The following is a 5000-nucleotide window of genomic DNA, read 5'->3' on the forward strand; positions in this document are numbered from 1 at the left end:
GTGTGTGTGTGAGCACTGTGTTGCTGAGTGCAGTGAATTTTTTTTTATGATATTTTTTGTGTGTTGTAACTCAGGAGTGTGTGTGTGTGTGTGTATGAGTTAGTGTGTTTGCGTGTGTTTATCATGTTCGTGTACATGTGTATACTATGCAGTGGGTGTAAATATGTAGATACATCATTTCTCCTTTTGCTGTTTCTGTAAAGTTTTGTATTAAATATTTTTTCTCACACATTCGTGTTCTTTTGTTACAGATTTAATCAAAATGTACAAATAAGCAAAATTACAAACTGATTATTTTTTTCAGTCTGATGAATCAGTGTTTGTACAGTGTGTGAGATAATTGTGTGGTGTAATGACCCCCCCTGGTGGATGAAACAGGTAAGTAGCCTGTCTGTAGGTGTGTGTCAGTGTGTGTGACTGTCTGTCTGAGTGTGTGTGAGTGTCTGTCGGAGTTAGTGTGAGTGTCTGAATGTGAGTGTGTATGTCTGAGTGTGTGTGTGTGAGTGTCTGTCTGAGTGTGTGAGTGTCTGTCTGAGTGTGTGTGAGTGTCTGAGTGTGAGTGTCTGAATGTGAGTGTCTGTCTGTCTGAGTGTGTGTTAGTGTCTGTCTGAGTGTGTGTGAGTGTCTGTCTGTCTGAGTGTGTGTGAGTGTCTGTCTGTCTGAGTGTGTGTGAGTGACTGTCGGAGTTAGTGTGAGTGTCTGAATGTGAGTGTGTATGTCTGAGTGTGTGTGAGTGTCTGTCTGAATGTGAGTGTCTGTCTTTCTGAGTGTGAGTGTATGTGTCTGTCTGAGTGTGAGTGTCTGTGTGTGTGTGTGTGTGTGTGTGTGTGTGTGTGTGTGTGTGTGTGTGTGTGTGAGTGTCTGAATGTGAGTGTGTATGTCTGAGTGTGTGTGAGTGTCTGAGTGTGTGTGAATGTCTGAGTGTGAGTGTCTGAATGTGAGTGTCTGTCTGTCTGAGTGTGAGTGTCTGTATGTCTGAGTGTCTGTATGTGTGTGTGAGTGTCTGTATGTCTGAGTGTCTGTCTGAGTGTGAGTGTCTGTATGTCTGAGTGTGTGTCTGAGTGTGAGTGTCTGTATGTCTGAGTGTGTGTCTGAGTGTGAGTGTCTGTATGTCTGAGTGTCTGTCTGAGTGTGTGAGTGTCTGTATGTCTGAGTGTGTGAGTGTCTGTATGTGTGTGTGAGTGTCTGTATGTCTGAGTGTCTGTCTGAGTGTGAGTGTCTGTATGTCTGAGTGTGTGTCTGAGTGTGAGTGTCTGTATGTGTGTGTGTGTGAGTGTCTGTATGTCTGAGTGTCTGTCTGAGTGTGAGTGTCTGTATGTCTGAGTGTGTGAGTGTCTGTCTGAGTGTGTGAGTGTCTGTATGTCTGAGTGTGTGAGTGTCTGTATGTGTGTGAGTGTCTGTATGTCTGAGTGTCTGTCTGAGTGTGAGTGTCTGTATGTCTGAGTGTGTGTCTGAGTGTGAGTGTCTGTATGTGTGTGTGTGAGTGTCTGTATGTCTGAGTGTCTGTCTGAGTGTGAGTGTCTGTATGTCTGAGTGTGTGAGTGTCTGTCTGAGTGTGTGAGTGTCTGTATGTCTGAGTGTGTGAGTGTCTGTATGTCTGAGTGTGTGAGTGTCTGTATGTCTGAGTGTGTGAGTGTCTGTATGTCTGAATGTGTGTCTGAGTGTGTGAGTGTCTGTATGTGTGTGTGTGAGTGTCTGTATGTCTGAGTGTCTGTCTGAGTGTGAGTGTCTGTATGTCTGAGTGTGTGAGTGTCTGTATGTCTGAGTGTCTGTCTGAGTGTGAGTGTCTGTCTGAGTGTGAGTGTCTGTATGTCTGAGTGTGTGAGTGTCTGTATGTCTGAGTGTGTGAGTGTCTGTATGTCTGAATGTGTGTCTGAGTGTGTGAGTGTCTGTATGTGTGTGTGTGAGTGTCTGTATGTCTGAGTGTCTGTCTGAGTGTGAGTGTCTGTATGTCTGAGTGTGTGAGTGTCTGTATGTCTGAGTGTCTGTCTGAGTGTGAGTGTCTGTATGTCTGAGTGTGTGAGTGTCTGTATGTCTGAGTGTGTGAGTGTCTGTATGTCTGAGTGTGTGAGTGTCTGTATGTCTGAGTGTGTGAGTGTCTAAGTGTGAGTGTTTGTATGTCTGAGTGTGTGTCTGAGTGTGAGTGTCTGTATGTCTGAGTGAGTGTCTGTATGTCTGAGTGTGTGTCTGAGTGTGAGTGTCTGTATGTCTGAGTGTGTGTCTGTATGTCTGAGTGTGTGTCTGAGTGTGAGTGTCTGTATGTCTGAGTGTGTGTCTGAGTGTGTGTGTCTATATGTCTGAGTGTGAGTGTTTGTATGTCTGAGTGTGTGTCTGAGTGTGAGTGTCTGTATGTCTGAGTGAGTGTCTGTATGTCTGAGTGTGTGTCTGAGTGTGAGTGTCTGTATGTCTGAGTGTGTGTCTGAGTGTGTGTGTCTATATGTCTGAGTGTGAGTGTTTGTATGTCTGAGTGTCTGTCTGAGTGTGAGTGTCTGTATGTCTGAGTGTGTGTCTGAGTGTGAGTGTCTGTATGTCTGAGTGTGTGAGTGTGTGTCTGAGTGTGAGTGTCTGTATGTCTGAGTGTGTGTCTGCGTGTGTGTGTCTATATGTCTGAGTGTGAGTGTTTGTATGTCTGAGTGTCTGTCTGAGTGTGAGTGTCTGTATGTCTGAGTGTGTGTCTGAGTGTGAGTGTCTGTATGTCTGAGTGTCTGTCTGAGTGTGAGTGTCTGTATGTCTGAGTGTGTGTCTGAGTGTGAGTGTCTGTATGTCTGAGTGTCTGTCTGAGTGTGAGTGTCTGTATGTCTGAGTGTCTGTCTGAGTGTGAGTGTCTGTATGTCTGAGTGTGAGTGTCTGTATGTCTGAGTGTGAGTGTCTGTATGTCTGAGTGTGAGTGTCTGAATGTCTGAGTGTGTGAGTGCCTGTATGTCTGAGTGTGTGTCTGCGTGTGTGTGTCTATATGTCTGAGTGTGTGTCTGCGTGTGTGTGTCTATATGTCTGAGTGTGAGTGTCTGTATGTCTGAGTGTGTGAGTGTGTGTCTGAGTGTGAGTGTCTGTATGTCTGAGTGTGTGTCTGCATGTGTGTGTCTATATGTCTGAGTGTGAGTGTCTGTATATCTGAGTGTGTGTCTGAGTGTGAGTGTCTGTATGTCTGAGTGTGTGTCTGAGTGTGAGTGTGTGTCTGAGTGTGAGTGTCTGTATGTCTGAGTGTGTGAGTGTGTGTCTGAGTGTGAGTGTCTGTATGTCTGGGTGTGTGTCTGAGTGTGAGTGTCTGTATGTCTGAGTGTGTGAGTGTCTGTATGTCTGAGTGTGTGTCTGTATGTCTGAGTGTGAGTGTCTGTATGTCTGGGTGTGGTCTGAGTGTGAGTGTCTGTATGTGTGTGTGTGAGTGTCTGTATGTCTGAGTGTCTGTCTGAGTGTGAGTGTCTGTATGTCTGAGTGTGTGAGTGTCTGTCTGAGTGTGTGAGTGTCTGTATGTCTGAGTGTGTGAGTGTCTGTATGTCTGAGTGTGTGAGTGTCTGTATGTCTGAGTGTGTGAGTGTCTGTATGTCTGAATGTGTGTCTGAGTGTGTGAGTGTCTGTATGTGTGTGTGTGAGTGTCTGTATGTCTGAGTGTCTGTCTGAGTGTGAGTGTCTGTATGTCTGAGTGTGTGAGTGTCTGTATGTCTGAGTGTCTGTCTGAGTGTGAGTGTCTGTCTGAGTGTGAGTGTCTGTATGTCTGAGTGTGTGAGTGTCTGTATGTCTGAGTGTGTGAGTGTCTGTATGTCTGAATGTGTGTCTGAGTGTGTGAGTGTCTGTATGTGTGTGTGTGAGTGTCTGTATGTCTGAGTGTCTGTCTGAGTGTGAGTGTCTGTATGTCTGAGTGTGTGAGTGTCTGTATGTCTGAGTGTCTGTCTGAGTGTGAGTGTCTGTATGTCTGAGTGTGTGAGTGTCTGTATGTCTGAGTGTGTGAGTGTCTGTATGTCTGAGTGTGTGAGTGTCTGTATGTCTGAGTGTGTGAGTGTCTAAGTGTGAGTGTTTGTATGTCTGAGTGTGTGTCTGAGTGTGAGTGTCTGTATGTCTGAGTGAGTGTCTGTATGTCTGAGTGTGTGTCTGAGTGTGAGTGTCTGTATGTCTGAGTGTGTGTCTGTATGTCTGAGTGTGTGTCTGAGTGTGAGTGTCTGTATGTCTGAGTGTGTGTGTCTATATGTCTGAGTGTGAGTGTTTGTATGTCTGAGTGTGTGTCTGAGTGTGAGTGTCTGTATGTCTGAGTGAGTGTCTGTATGTCTGAGTGTGTGTCTGAGTGTGAGTGTCTGTATGTCTGAGTGTGTGTCTGAGTGTGTGTGTCTATATGTCTGAGTGTGAGTGTTTGTATGTCTGAGTGTCTGAGTGTGAGTGTCTGTATGTCTGAGTGTGTGTCTGAGTGTGAGTGTCTGTATGTCTGAGTGTGTGAGTGTGTGTCTGAGTGTGAGTGTCTGTATGTCTGAGTGTGTGTCTGCGTGTGTGTGTCTATATGTCTGAGTGTGAGTGTTTGTATGTCTGAGTGTCTGTCTGAGTGTGAGTGTCTGTATGTCTGAGTGTGTGTCTGAGTGTGAGTGTCTGTATGTCTGAGTGTCTGTCTGAGTGTGAGTGTCTGTATGTCTGAGTGTGTGTCTGAGTGTGAGTGTCTGTATGTCTGAGTGTCTGTCTGAGTGTGAGTGTCTGTATGTCTGAGTGTCTGTCTGAGTGTGAGTGTCTGTATGTCTGAGTGTGAGTGTCTGTATGTCTGAGTGTGAGTGTCTGTATGTCTGAGTGTGAGTGTCTGAATGTCTGAGTGTGTGAGTGCCTGTATGTCTGAGTGTGTGTCTGCGTGTGTGTGTCTATATGTCTGAGTGTGTGTCTGCGTGTGTGTGTCTATATGTCTGAGTGTGAGTGTCTGTATGTCTGAGTGTGTGAGTGTGTGTCTGAGTGTGAGTGTCTGTATGTCTGAGTGTGTGTCTGCATGTGTGTGTCTATATGTCTGAGTGTGAGTGTCTGTATATCTGAGT

General features: G+C 45.5%; 1 protein-coding gene across 5 annotated transcripts in view; it reads left to right on the forward strand.

Annotated features, from left to right (window-relative positions):
• Nucleotides 1-229, forward strand: part of eda (ectodysplasin A) — a 55721-nt gene extending 55492 nt beyond the window's left edge. For all 5 annotated transcript variants that reach the window (XM_047809665.1, XM_047809664.1, XM_047809666.1 and 2 more), the window contains exon 9: nucleotides 1-229. This exon is cut by the window's left edge and continues 1111 nt beyond it. The gene's annotated coding sequence lies outside the window, so the exon portion shown is untranslated.
• The last annotated feature ends 4771 nt before the right edge of the window (nucleotides 230-5000 follow it).

Source organism: Tachysurus fulvidraco, chromosome 26, assembly GCF_022655615.1.
Source record: "Tachysurus fulvidraco isolate hzauxx_2018 chromosome 26, HZAU_PFXX_2.0, whole genome shotgun sequence".
Classification (NCBI taxonomy): domain Eukaryota; kingdom Metazoa; phylum Chordata; class Actinopteri; order Siluriformes; family Bagridae; genus Tachysurus; species Tachysurus fulvidraco.